The sequence below is a fragment of the Mustela nivalis genome, assembly GCF_964662115.1.
Source record: "Mustela nivalis genome assembly, chromosome: 10".
Taxonomy (NCBI): domain Eukaryota; kingdom Metazoa; phylum Chordata; class Mammalia; order Carnivora; family Mustelidae; genus Mustela; species Mustela nivalis.
Genome location: NC_139029.1, coordinates 74,958,621 through 74,967,453, shown reverse-complemented (window position 1 = coordinate 74,967,453; position 8,833 = coordinate 74,958,621).

The window sequence follows — 8,833 nt, the reverse complement described above, 5'->3', positions numbered from 1 at the left end:
GATTTACCTGGCCATAGCAAGTACTCTGCAAATGGTTGTGGAGCACACCACGTTTAAGCACACTAATTTAATAACAATAACCTTTTATAGCATGACGAATAGCATCAGTTACTGTGAGCGGTGCTTTATAAAAATTATCTTTTTTTAAAGATTTTTTGAATTTTTAAGCAATGTCTCTACCCAATGGGGAGCTCAAACCCACAACTCCGAGATCAAGGGTCTCACACTCCAGTGACTAGGCCAGCAAGGCACCCCTAAAAATTATTTCTAATTCTTACTAGAACTCTCTCGTAGGTGAATTATTATTCCTATTGTATGGATGAGGAAACTGAGGCATAAAATAGTGAACTGGAGCCAAAGGCATTGAACTAATTGAAGTGCCTGAACCATATAATCTTTGCAGTGTGCTGAGCTGCAGGGACTGCAATGAGTCAGGCTTCAGGAAAAGAAGGGGAAAGGCAGCCAGCATCTTCCTCCAAGGGCTTAGCAGAACCTCTTTCCCAGCCAAGTCTCTGCATAGGCAAATAAGCAGCTGTGTCATCATCACAGAAGAAGAAATCATTGACCTTCTTCTTGGATTCTCAGATCTCTGAAACCATTTGGGTCCATCAGGAAGTGAGGGGTAGAGCCCGGACTAGGACCAGCTCTGCAGACTGCCTATCTCGTACTTCACACACCCTGCAGACATCAGCAAAAAATAGAAAAGCTCATCATACTCATCAGAATAGGCCAGCTGCTTCAACCACTACCACAAGGATTTGTAGCTTAGCACAGTGAGAGTCTATTTCATGTTCCTGTCACAGTACGATATAGGAGCAGGGGGGCTTCCCTTTCCCCTCTGGGCTCTTGGTGTCCTTGGTGTCCTCTTCATTCAGCCAGCGAATGAAAATGAAAAATCAGAGCAAGGATGGTATCTGGGAGGGTTGAACGGGCCAGGCCTGAAAGTGGCCTATCTCACTTTCACTGTCCAGAATTCAGTCAGGCAGCCACATCTAACTTCAAGGGAGGCTGGGAAATGTAGTCTGTGCTCAGGAAGAAGAGCACCCATGGACACCTGTAAGTTCTAGAAGTCTCTTTCGAGAGGAGCAGCTATCAAGGGGCTTGTTTTGACTTTGTAGTTTTGTCCTAAATTTACTATGGGCACTTGAACTTTAGGTCTCTATATTTATTTAAACATGGTTTTCAGGATATCCTGGTGGCTAGGTAGGTTGGGCATCTGCCCTTGGCCCAGGTCATGATCCCAGAGTCCTGGGATTGAGACACACATTGGGCTCCTTGCTCAATGGGGAGCCTGCTTCTTCCTCTGCCTGCTACTCCTGTTCCTGCTCTCAATCTCTCTCTGACAAATAAATAAATAAGATCTTTGAATGAATGACTAAATAAATAATAAACGTGGTTTTCTTTGAGGTCACTGCAATTAGCAAGCCTATAAGCAGGGGTGGAAAGGAGAAGGCCATGGCAGTTTTAAGCAGCTAAACATTTTTGCGTGGCTCTTCTGGGTTCTTTGTCTTATTTTTGTTGTTTGGTTGATTATATTCTGTTTTGTTTTGCTTTTTTGTTTGTTTTGTTAACATTTATTATATAGTTACTACATGCTAAGTGCTATACTAAGCACTTGGCATGTGTTATTTCCTTTAATCCTCAGAGTAGTGCTGGGAGGTGAGTGTTATCATCATTCTCATTTCACAGATACAAACACAGAAGCTTAATGAGGTTATAAGACTGACCAAAGGCACAGAGCCAGTAGGTAGGAGAGCTGAGGATTTAACCCAGACCTCTTCCACTCCAGATCCTATGCCATCCACTCCATTGGCCTGTGACTGGCAAGCTTCTGGCCAGAGCTGGAGCCCAGTCCTAGCCTGGGACAGTTCTCTGACCTCTGTTCATCTCTGCTATGTGAATTCCATGTGTTGACCCTGGGGTCACCACATGCCCCGCATTGGTAGAAGACCCCAACGAAATTCTCCCCTTGTGAGGGGATGCCAGGGTCACAGCAACACTTCCTTGAGTATAAAACAAGTTGTTCCATATTTGTACATTGTTGGCCCACATTTTAGAGGCTAATTTTGCCCCAAATGAATTAATTTATGTTCAGCCCAATAGCTCCTAAATAATATTTAATTCAATGGGACCTTTCAAAAGGAATACTGCAGTAGTTCTCTTCATCCACTGTGGTTACATGCTAGTGAGATCTTTCATTACATGCTTTTAAATACTTAGAACACCCTGGAAGTGAAGCACAGGATCAATTAGGGCAAACTGACTAAACTGACTAAAGGTTAATTTAACAGAGCCCAGAGCAGATGCTCTTCCTGTCTTTGTGGCTCGATGGTCTAACAAGCTGAGCTACTTGGACTGTGTAAACACCATTAGAAGCATAACTGGACCAGGGTTGAGTATCCACCTCCCCATTAGAGAGTAGCTTAAAGAAGCTTATTAGAAAGAAACTGGCGGGCAGCGGAAGGGAGAGATGGGGCTTGTTGAGCTACTGAACTCTAATTGAACAATAAACAAGGCCTTATTACAAGCACTGGTCCTAGTACTCAGCCTGTGACCCCCCTCCCCACCGCCGTCGGGAGTTTCACTGTAGGCAGAATTTAATCACACACCCATCTTCCCAGGGCATCATACCACTCCACTTGCCTCTAGTTCAAGTCACTGAAAGATGTGAGCAACAGATTTTTTTTTTTTAAAGATCTTATTTATTTGACAGAAAGAGATCACAAGTAGGCAGAGAGGCAGGCAGAGAGAGAGAGGAGGAAGCAGGCTTTCCGCGGAGCAGAGAGCCTAATGTGGGGCTTGATCCTAGGACCCTGGGATCATGACTTGAGCCGAAGGCAGAGGCTTTAACCCACTGAGCCACCCAGGCGCCCCTGAGCAACAGATTTTGAGATCATGGTGTAGGACGCTGTAGGGAGCACTTCAGCGGCACAAGGCTGGACAGCAGAGGTGGTCCCCTGTCTCAGGAATCAGTCCTGTGCATTCTTCTCCAGCATTGACAGCCACCATGGCAACTGGCAGCCGTATGTTTGTTTCTCAGCAACTCATTGCGTGGTGTTCAAGTGATTCCCATGGTGGTAGGGGGAGTCTCATAAGCACCTGAGTCCCCCACTCCTGGTCTAGCACAGTGGTTCTGTATCCTGGCTGAGTACCAGAATCACCTGTGGAGCTCTTTGGACTACTGAGGCCCGGGGCCCTTCCCAGAGAGATGGTATTTTTTACAAGCTCCCTGGGAGGACCTAATGTGCAGAGCTGAGAACCATGGGAGTGGCCTCCATCTTTCTCTAGCTGGGTTGAGTAGTTTGGTCCTGGACATCTTAGATACAGAAAATAAAAAGGAAATGGGCCTCAGGGCTGCTAACCATTGCATGGGCCAGCTGTGCCTAAGCCTCTATTGCACAGGGAAGATGGTAGGACTGTGTAATCCTAGGTGGTCAGCTCCCAGCTCAAGTTCCTTGCCTTTCCTTCTGGCCACATTGCCTTCTTACCACATGACAGTTTGATGAACATTTATGTACTATTTTCTGTATGTCATGTGCTGGGCTGGACAGTATAGAGAGAAGGAGAAAACGACCTTGTCCATATCCTCAAAGAGCTTAACACCCTTAACCAGGGAAGGAAATAGGCAAATATGGAAATTTAAGAGCTCTTATTAAGGGTTCCCTGGGATGAGACAAAAAAGTAGGATTGCATAATGTTTTCAGAGATTATTGGTGCTTTTCCTCATTATAGAGGTAATTAAGAATTTCAATGTCTCATCTCTCAGATCGGTTCCCATTCTCTCTCTCTTAAACATGCATGCATGTGTGCACGTGAACACACACACACCCCTTCAGAAATAGGAAAAGACTAAATGTAGATATTTTAGATATTTGGAATTTCTTTGTAGGGAAATCTGGGTGAACTAAAGTTTAATCAAGGCCACAGAATCCTTCTAAGGAACAGGAGCCCCCATGTGGGCCTTTGCATGTGGCAGCTTCAGACCCCCCCCCCATTCATACAGTCAACTAAGATTTGAGCCCTGTTATGTGGACACCATGTTAGACACTGAAAATGGAATTGTGGGTCCCTAACACCATCCCCCCTTACTCTACTGGTGCTTAATATCTAGTGAGGAAGATAAGGTAAGTGTATAATTACTATTTTTGTAAGTGAAGATAGACATGAGATATGTGGTACTCCAAAGTTAAAATGGGAACAGACCCAGGAAATCAAGGAAGGAGCCCCAGAACTTGGTCATGACCCTGAGTATCCCATCTATGATGTGATGGTCTAGTAAAGAGGTGGGGGGGGGGGTTCATCCCAGCCCTAAGGAAACATATGAGTGAATCAGTGAAGATGGGCTACGTTGGGGGTTCTTGAAGTGAAGTAGACCACTCTGGGTCCCAGAGATCCTTTCAGAGGTTTTATGAGGTCAAAGTTATTTTCATAATTATACCAGGATGTCATTGCTCCTTTTCACTGGATTGACATTTACACCAGTGATCTAAAAGCACTGGTGGGTTACACTTCTAGGGCCTCAGCCCTGAGCAAGTCAGTGGCACTCAACCATGTACTTATAGGGGGGAAAGCCAGTTTCACCTAGAAATGCCTTTGATTAAGCAGTTAAAGTTACCTCTTTAATTAAATCACTGCCCTTGAGTGCACATCTTTATAATATTCTGGGTGACAAAGGGGAAGTAGGCATAAAGCACTTCTGAGATGGAGGAGCAGTGGTTGCCTTGAGAAAAAGCACTTGTTTGATTGTTTTGAGTTGGAAATGGAATTAGCTGCTTTTATCATGAAATACAGTTTTTGCTGGGAAAAGACAAAAACAAAAAAACAAACCCTACTGACCATATACCAGAAACCATCATTTGTGATATTTCAAACTTGGGTTCTTGGCAAACGTTTTCTTTTCTTTTCTTTTTCTTTTCTTTTTTTTTTTTTTTTGAGAATGAATAAAGCCAGCCTATCACTTCAAGGAAAATAACTGACAGTGTTTGTTGCCAAAGATAAAAACTCAAGCTTTCAAGCTTGTAGTTACTACCATGAGTTTGAGAGCTTCCTAACACTTCAAGACTCCAATGAGATTGATGGTGATACTAATTACTGTGATTTTTCAATATGTATCATATAATGAAATATGTCAACGTTTGGAAGATCTTGTTGAACTCAGTGAACCAATCTTTTTCAAATAACCAATGCAGGAGGTTACCCAATCATGCATGGGTAAAGGATAGGTTCAAAGTGCAAGATAGCCAAATGGATTTAATGTAACAGAGTATGAAAAGGTCACTGGTATGGTTTCGTATTCCATATTGTAACTAACTTCTAAGAAACTACCACTTGCAAGTTTTGATATATTATCCAAAAAAGAATATCTGCAATCATCAGAAAAGGCCATTAAAATATACCCTTTTTAGCTGTGGTATCTGCTTGAGGCCAGATTTTCGTCATATACCTCAACAACAGTAAGAAAGCAGATTGCAACTAATTAAATGCAGGAGCAGAAATGAGAATCCAGCTGTCTTCAATTAATCCAGAAATTTGCAAAAATGTGAAACACTGTCATTCTCACTAGTTTGTTTTGGAAGCTAGCTAGTTTTTTGTAAAAATATGTTATTTATGTTAACATGTAATAGTTATACCATTGTTATTTTTAAATGAATTAATATATATGCACACTTTAAAAATTTCTGTTTTAACCTCTAATATGGAAATATTGCTAGATATAGTCCACATAAACAAAAGCTCTTTGGGCTCATCAATAATTTTTAAGAGTTTATAGGGGTCCTGAGACCCAAATTGTTGAGAACTGTTTGGCTAGATTGTTTTGCAGTAACAGAGTTGTCTTGAATCTCAGTGGCTGCACAGAACAAATGTTTATTTCCTTCCCATGCACAATCAGGCAGCTCTCCAAAGACAGCTGTTCTCCATGTGCTGACTCAGCAACCAGGTTACTCCAGCTTGTGGTTCTACCGTGTCCACATATGGCCTCCCCCATGGCAGTTCTGGAAGAGAAAGCTGGAAGATGGCACATTGGCTCCTAACTCTTCTGCTAGTCATCATGTCCACTCACAGTCCACTCAGCAGAACTGGTCACAGGGCCTTACCCAACCGCAAGTGGGGTGGGAAATGTGAGAAACTTTGTGAATACTTGGTGATCAGCAAATGGCTCCAGGCACTATGGAACCAAGACCCTGTGGTGAGAAACTGAAGCTCTATTGGCAAAAATGATAGAACACATGTGGAGAGATGAAGCATGATGCAAGAAAAGGCAGGGGAGACCTGTGGGGGCCAGATAGTATAGGCTGGTCTCATAAGCCACGGTGAAGGTTGTGCTCTTTCTCAGAGCCATGGAACACATTGGACCATTAGATGGTGATGGCCATCAGCTGTATCTGTTGATGGCCTACTGTAGCTGTGGAAGGAAGTGAGCAAAGGGGCCCAGAAGTAGAAGCAGCTAGGCTGGGCTAACAGATGGGTATGTTGGGGAAAAACGAAAGCCTTGATCTGTGGCCCTTGACAATTTATGTTGTTTAAATCTTCCACCATGGCTAATTCCAAACTTACCAATTGATGCCACTGGATGCAGAGCTAGGAGGAGACATGCATGATCAACTCTTGTGAGGCAGCAGGGTTGGGTTCAGTGACACTGAGGCAATAAAGTGAGTTAGGAGTCTAGTCCAAAAAAAAAAAAAAAAGATGATGAGGGGGGCCTGGGTGGCTCAGTGGGTTAAGCCGCTGCCTTCGGCTCAGGTCATGATCTCAGGGTCCTGGGATCGAGTCCCGCATCGGGCTCTCTGCTCAGCAGGGAGCCTGCTTCCTCCTCTCTCTCTCTCTGCCTGCCTCTCTGCCTACTTGTGATCTCTCTCTGTCAAATAAATAAATAAAATCTTTAAAAAAAAAAAAAGACGATGATACACTAAACTTTCATGTCCTTGGAACACACAGCTGGAGCTAATTGAACATCGTCTGCATGTCCATGGCTGAAACCCCCTGCTCCAGTGCACGTACAACCACCACCACTGTCAAATATCACCAAGATTTTCCGACTGTTGCGATGACACAAGAGGGTAAGGGATGTAGCTGTCTGTCTCACATTCATCCTCAGTCTTGCCTCGAGTATGAAAGTCTGGGCCTCCATCCTTGAAGGATCAGCAAAGAAGTATCTCCTCCCCCCTGCCATGTTTGCAAACACCCTCAAATATTCTGGCATAACATTCCTCTCCAACTGTTCCAAGGAGGGGGGCAGCTCAGAAGGCTTCCAGAAAGGCCCTGCTTGGGTTTTCAGCCTCCCCCGATTTACATGAAAAGATTCACAAGAATCAAAATAATTACAGCTGACAACTATAGGTTACAAAAAAATCCCTTTTGCACATTTGTGAACGGCACGAAAACCGTTGGCTGGCTGGCTTAGAATGGAACCAGATGACTCTAACCGGGACAAGGGGATGGAGAGAGGGTCCCCCTACCCCAGGGCTCCCTTACTGAACTTCAGTTACCTGAGCTTAAAGGAGCAGCCAGATGTGCCCCTCATCTCCCCCAACCTTTGGTTTAGTTAGCTCACCCAGGCTCTTTTTCCTTCTCCCTTCCCCTCCACTCCTTTCCAGAGCAAAATAAGAGCTTGTGTGTACAAGAAATGGCGCCTGCCAGGCTGCTCTTGAGGTAACTCTGCCTCTCAACACAACAGGTGCCCCTCACAGTCTAGATCCCAAAGTCCAGCTGACTTTTTTTGTTGTTGTTGTTCCTCCAGAGGGCTATTATTTTTTGTTTGTTTGTTTGGAGAGCTTTTCTGGCTCAAGTGATAATCTCCATCTCCCTCTCTTCCTTCCTGATTTTCCTTCCTTCCCTTCCTCTTTCTACCTTCCTCCCTCCCTCCTCCCTTCTTTCTTTCCTTCCTTCCTTTCCTCCTTCCTTCCCTCCTTCTCTCCTCTCATTTTCTCTTTCCTCTTTTCTTTTCTCTTCATATAAAGCCACATATTGACATCTTCCTCAGCAGCCTCACCCATCCCTCCTGCCAGTTCTAAAAGTTACTGGGCCTTAAGCAGAGTGACACTACTGCTCTGGCTTTGAGGTTCCCTCCCCCAATCTCTACCTGCAGTACAAAATTCCCATCAGGAGCTAGAAGCATCAGCCAGATTCAGCCATAATACCTGCATCTCCATGAAAGGTTATACATAACCCAAATCACCAGACTCTGAAGGATTCAAAGAAGGCAGCCAAGGTTGATATGGTAGGCAGATGGGCAAGAAAATGCCACAGAAACCTGGATGCCACCAAACGCTAACTTTCTCTCTTGAGACAAATTACAAGTATGAAACTAAAGCATGGACATGCAATTTTCTATTTTGGAAATTTCCATTTTTATTCCTAAATTAACTGGAACTATTAACTAAACAGGGGACCCAAATGCAAAAGAGGGTATATCTCTTTGTTTCACTGGAGTTGCTTAATCCAAACATTCCTGCCTATGCAGGCACAAGTCCCAAGTTACTAGATTAAGAGATTGACTTATATAGTTAAGTAAAAAGCATTCTTTAAAAAGATGATCTCTCATCACCACCATTTGATGAAATGTAGGACATTTTAATATTAAATATTTCAGTGAATTCAGCATGATGAAAACCTACATTGTCCCTTTCCACGCAGCAAAAGACTGGTGAAGAATTACAGTCCACTTAACAGCACTCAAGAAGCCAAATCTCAGTGCCTCCCACACCAGGAGAAAGAGACTATACTTGGTAGTTATCTCCATTGGACTTACGGAGAACTGAAATCTCAGAGGGGCTAAACCACTTGTTCAAAGTCACACAGCCAGTAATGTCAGAGCTAAAGTTCAAACCCAAGA